Source organism: Cajanus cajan, chromosome 3, assembly GCF_000230855.2.
Source record: "Cajanus cajan strain Asha chromosome 3, NIPB_CcT2T_4, whole genome shotgun sequence".
Taxonomy (NCBI): domain Eukaryota; kingdom Viridiplantae; phylum Streptophyta; class Magnoliopsida; order Fabales; family Fabaceae; genus Cajanus; species Cajanus cajan.
The window spans coordinates 32,046,987-32,053,646 of record NC_138519.1 but is presented as its reverse complement, the minus strand read 5'-3'; positions in this window follow the sequence as shown (position 1 = coordinate 32,053,646).

Here is a 6,660-nt window from a genome sequence, read left to right as displayed (position 1 = left end):
GATCTCTCAAAAAGTAGTGTCTTATCTCAATATGCTTAGTCCTAGAGTGCAAAATTGGATTTTTGGTCAGATTTATTGCACTTGTGTTATCACACCTCAAAGGAATCTTGTTCAACTCAATTCCATAGTCTCTTAACTGTTGCTTCATCCAAAGAATTTGAGCACAACAACTTCCAGCTGCTATATACTCAGCCTCAGCTGTACTTAAGGCAACACAAGCTTGCTTTTTGCTATGCCATGAAACAAGTGCACTACCTAACAAGTGACATGTTCCACTTGTGCTCTTTCTGTCTAGCCTGCACCCAGCAAAATCTGAATCTGAGTAGCCAATTAGACTCAATGATACTCCTTTTGGATACCACAAACCAACATTAGTTGTACCCTTCAAATACTTAAGGATTCTCTTTACACTTTTCATATGAGATTCTTTAGGATTTGCTTGAAATCTTGCACATAGGCACACAGCAAACATTATATCAGGCCTACTTGCTGTCAAGTATAAGAGTGATCCTATGATACCTCTATATTTTGAATTATCAACAACAATTCCTTTCTCATCTAAGTCAAGATTGCAATTGTTTGATATTGGTGTGGCAGCCTCCTTACACCCTTCCATACCAAACTTTTTCAAAAGTTCATTGCAATACTTGCTTTGACTTATGAAAGTTCCATCATGCATTTGTTTGATTTGTAATCCCAAAAAGAAGGTAAGTTCTCCCATCATTGACATCTCAAATTCTCCTTGCATTGTTTTGGCAAATTCTTTACAAAGAGAGGAATTTGTAGATCCAAACACAATATCATCCACATATATTTGCACATACATTGTATCATTTTTAAATCTCTTAACAAACAATGTATTGTCCACCTTTCCTCTTTCATAATCATTCTCAATTAGAAATTTGCTCAACCTATCATACCAAGATCTAGGAGCTTGCTTCAAGCCATAGAGTGCCTTTTTGAGCTTGTACACATGATTAGGATTTTTGAAGTCCACAAATCCAGGTGGCTGTTCCACATACACTTCCTCTTGTATCAGCCCATTGAGGAAAGCACTTTTTACATCCATTTGATAAAGCTTGAAATTCTTAATTGATGAATAAGCAAGAAGTAGTCTAATAGCTTCAATCCTTGCTACAGGGGCAAAAGTCTCATCATAGTCAATTCCTTCTTCTTGATTATATCCCTTAGCCACTAATCTTGCCTTATTTCTAAGAATTATTCCAGATTCATCAAGCTTATTTCTGAAAACCCACTTGGTTCCAATAATTGGATAATCTTTTGGTAATGGCACTAAATCCCACACTTCATTTCTTTCAAACTGATTTAGTTCCTCTTGCATAGCCATTAACCAATGCTCATCTTTAAGTGCTTCATCAATGTTCTTAGGTTCAACTTGTGAAACAAATGCCATAGTGTTGCAAATATTTTTTATAGCACTCCTAGTTGTAACACCTTTACCAATATTTCCAATTATGTTATCTATTGATAATTCTCTAGAAGTCTTCCACTCTTTTGGCAATTGTTCAAATGTTACCTTTTCTTTCTCATGTGATACACTCTCCTTAGATTTTTCATTTGGTTTACTCTCCAATAGGGGTTGATCAAGCAATTCATTTAAATCTTCAATTTCTGTTTGCCTTGTCTCTTGCTTATTTACTTCATCAAATACTACATGAACAGATTTCTCTACCACTAAAGTTCTCTTATTGTAAATTCTATAAGACTTACTATTTGTAGAGTATCCTAGAAATATTGCTTCATCAGCCTTTGCATCAAACTTCCCAAGTTGTTCTTTCCCATTGTTCAACACATAACACTTGCAACCAAACACTCTAAAATAGGAAATGTTAGGCTTCTTCCCTTTATAGATTTCATAGGGTGTTTTCTTTAAAATAGGCCGAATTAGAACTCTATTTAACACATGACAAGCTGTGTTAATAGCATCAGCCCAAAAGTATTTTGGTAGGTTTGTTTCATTTAACATTGTTCTTGCAAGTTCTTCTAAGGACCTATTTTTCCTCTCAACAACCCCATTTTGTTGAGGTGTCCTAGGTGCTGAGAAATTATGGTTTATACCATGTTCCTCACAGAATTTTTGAAACATGATGTTTTGGAATTCACCTCCATGATCACTTCTTATAGAGGTGATGTTTGAACACTTCTCATTTTGAACAAGCTTAGCAAATTTTCTAAAGGCAGTAAAAGCATCATTTTCATTTGCAAGAAACATAACCCAAGTAAATCTTGAGTAGTCATCTACAATCACTAAGCCATAGTAGTTTCCACCTAAGCTCATTGTTCTTGATGGACCAAACAAATCCATGTGAATTAATTGCAAAGGTCTAGATGTTGAAATCTGATTTTTGCTTTTAAAACTAGCCTTCACTTGCTTGCCCTTTTGACAAGCATCACATAATTTGTCTTTTCCAAACTTGAGTTTAGGTAGACCAACCACCAATTCTTTCCTACTCAATTTATTCAAGTGATCCATGTGAATGTGTGCAGCTCTCCTATGCCAAAGCCATGTGCTTTCTTCTTGAGTTATTAGACATTTAGTGTTTGACATTGATATAGAATGCTCTAAGTCAAGCATATATATGTTGTCAATCCTTTTTCCTATGAATCTGATTTCTTTACTCTTTTTATCACAAATTAAGCAACATGTATTGTCAAATTCAATTTTAAAGCCTTTATCACTCAATTGACTAATACTCAGCAAATTGTGCTTCAAACCTTCAACAAGCAATACATTTTCAATCAATGTTTGAGAGGAGGAATTACCAATATTTCCATGACCAAGAATTTTGCCTTTATTGTTGTCACCATAGGTAACATACCCTTCATTCTTCAATTTCAGACTTGAGAATTTGGAGGGATCCCCGGTCATGTGCCTTGAGCAGCCACTATCAAGATACCACAGCAAATTTTTGGCCCTCAAGCATTCCTACAAAATAAATACAGAGGAAAAATTTAGGTACCCATGTGGAGGGTCCTTTTTGGTTAGTTCTCAGCCCTTGACTCTTCTCAACCCAAATCATTTTTCCACTTGGAACTCCAAATTTTCTTGAGTAACAGTTCCTAATAGTATGACCCATTTTACAACAATAAAAACAAGTTGCTTGTTTAGAAAAGTTACTTTTGAGTTTTCTAAAATTTTGACTTTTCACAAAAGCTACTTTCCTAGACTCAAATGGTATGCTTGTGCTTGGATTAAAGCCAAGTCCACTCCTATCAAAAGTGTTTCTTTGTTTTCCCAAAAGAATGTTCAAATTTGCATTTCCCTTTGTGAACCTTGCAAGTGTGAATTTTAAATCAGCATTTTCCTTTTCAAAAACTTTGCAATGTTCACAAACATCTTTTAAGGAATGAGCTTCACTAAAGTTAAACATTGTTTGAAGATTTTCATGCTCATGCTTCAAATCTTCAAATTTTTGTTCAGCTTTAATTAAAGCATTTTCATACCATTTCAGCTTGTTTTTCAATTTTAAATTTGAGGCACCTAATTTGACAGCCTCTTCATGAATTTGAATGAAAGCTTCTTGAAGTTGGTCATAATCAGGATTTGATTCAAGGTCTGAGTCACTTACTATTGTGTCTTGTGCAGTTCCAGCCATCAAACACAGATTGTTTTCCTCACTTTCAGATTCTCCACTTGTTGTGCTTGAGTCATTGTCTTCCCAAGCAATATAGGCTCTTTTTCCTTTTGCATTTTTCTTAAACTTCTTCTCCTCTTGTTGCTTCTTTAAGATATTTGGACAGTCAGCTTTCATGTGTCCAGGCTTTCCGCATTCAAAGCAATTGAAGGAGGAGGAGGATGCTTCCTCTTTCTTGTTTGGCTTTTTGTTGAACTTATAGGGAGAGTTTCTTTTTCTTCTTATAAACTTTCTGAATTTCTTCACTAGCAGGTTGAAATTTTCGGTTTCGGAGTCATCAGAGCTTGTTTCTTCATATACCTCTTTTCCTTTGGCAGTTTTTAAGGCCTTCAATGAGACTCCTTTACCTTTCTTGTCTTGCTGCTCATGTTCATCAAATATGTGCAGCTTTTGTTCATGTTCCCTTAATTTTCCAAAGAGAGTAGCTAATGTTAAGGAGGTCAAGTCCTTTGATTCTTCAATGGCTGTCACCTTTGCTTGCCATGTTCTATCCAAGCATTGCAGCACTTTTAGATTCAGCTCTTCCTTTTCAAATTTCCTGCCAAGATCAACAAGGTGATTTATCAAATGTGTAAATCTTTTTTGAAAATTAGAGATGGATTCACCATTTTGCATTCTAAACAATTCATATTCTCTAATGAGAGTATGTTTTCTTGATCTTTTGACATTACTTGTTCCTTCATGAGTGACTTGCAAGGTGTCCCACATTTCTTTAGCTGATGAGCATTGTGAAATCCTGAAAAATTCATCAATAGACAATGCAGATGTGATTATATTTTTTGCTCTCTTATCATGTTGGGCTCTTCTCCTTTCCTCATCACTCCACTCACTCCAATGTTTCTCCTTAAGCTCACCATCATCATTCTTTTTCATTGGAACATAGGGTCCATTTTCTATAGCATCCCATACAGCAATATCAATAGCTTCAATGAAAATTCTCATCCTAATTTTCCAATAGACATAATTTTCACCATTGAAAACAGGAGGTCTATGTATAGAGACACCCTCACCATAGGGTAGGTTGTTGTTGGCCATTTTTAAGTCTTGAACAACTCTCAAGAACCTTGCTCTAGATACCAATTGTTAGAAACGAATGGCCAAATCCAAGAGGGGGGTGAATTGGATTCAATGACCCTTTAAAAATTTATCAGAGTTTTTGGATCTTCACTTTCAATTACAAACTTTTCTATGACAGAATTCTCACTTGAAGCACTTCTCAAGACTTGTTACGATAATATGAATGCAATATGCTAACTTGATTACAACATCATGAGGTTCATCAACAATGTTCAATTTACAGATTTAAAACATCAAGAATTACATTCACTTGTTAATCAAATTTTATCTTCCTTAAAACTCAATCAAGAAATTACAAAACAAGAGATAAGGTTGAAGAAGATTGCACAAGTCTTTTATACTGGTTCAGCCACTCCACATGTGACCTACATCCAGTCCTTAATCACCACCTGATTAAGATTTTTCCACTATCTTTAAGCAAGAAGGTTTACAAGCAAACACACATGCATATACTTCACTACTAAAAGATAATCACTTTCTTGACCCCAAGAAAGTACCCCTTGTAGATCCCACTACAAGAACCTTAATCACTTGAGAAACCCTTCTCAAGATTTTCCACAAAGATTCACAAAGAAACAAAAATGAAACGAATTCACCTGGAATTCTTGAACAATTCTTTGTCCTTCTCTTTCAAGAGTATGATGATGATGATGATTTTCACAAGTTCTTTCACAAATGTTTTTCTTCTTGGAATTTCACAAAGAAACCTTTCCAAGATGTCACACAGACTCTCTAAAGTGCTTTTAGAAGTTGATTATCAGTTCTCACTCAATTGTCTTATGTTTCAAAATAGTTCAAGTCTATTTATAAAAGTTCAAACCCAGATAATCGATTATTTTAAAGAATAATCGATTATTTTGTTCTTCAGATTTCTGGAAATCAACCAAGAACAATTTAATCGATTATTTAGCTGGATAATCGATTATTCCAGAGAGTTGTTTCTGAAATAATCGATTATTTTGGCAAATAATCGATTATTACAGCAAGGCATTCCACTTAGCCCATTTGCTGAAATAATCGATTATATTTAACAATAATCGATTATTTTGAGTCAGTTCTTAAAACTTCATTTTAAGTCTCAAAATAATTTTCCAATGTTCTCAACTCATCATCATCTACTCCCTACTTGATTTTAGACAAGATTTGCTTAATGCACAAAGCACACACACAAGCACAAATATAACAATTCTTTTAACACTTTATTTCCTAAACACTATTACATAGCTATACTTCAAAGCATTTTTCTTGAACTTCCTTGACTTTGTTTTTGTGTTCAATGTTGTTGTTGCACACTTGTTGTCTCCGGCTGTTGTGATCATCAAAACTCTTTTTCAGCTCTCCTAAGCTCAACACAACCAAGCAACAAGGAAGGATCATTTTCCTCTGCCCTTCATTGATCAGATGCTTGAGCGTCTGGCAGGTAAATCTCATTACTGTTTTCTTGATGGGTTCTCTGGCTATTTTCATATTCATATCGCTCCTGAGGATCAGGAAAAGACCACATTCACCTGTCCTTTTGGTACTTTTGCCTATAGGAGGATGCCTTTTGGCCAATGCAATGCCCCTGGCACATTCCAGCGGTGCATGCTCAGCATTTTTAGTGATTTTCTTGAAAATTGCATAGAGGTGTTTATGGATGATTTCACTGTTTATGGATCCTCTTTTGATGCATGTTTGGATAGTTTGGATAGAGTTCTGAATAGATGCATTGAGACTAACCTTGTTCTTAATTTTGAGAAATGTCATTTCATGGTTGAGCAGGGTATAGTTTTGGGGCATATCATTTCTAGTAAGGGCATTCAGGTTGACCCTGCAAAGATATCTGTCATTGCACAATTGCCTTACCCCTCTTGCGTGCGAGAGGTGCGATCTTTTCTTGGCCATGCAGGTTTCTACAGGCGTTTCATTAAAGACTTCAGCAAGAAAG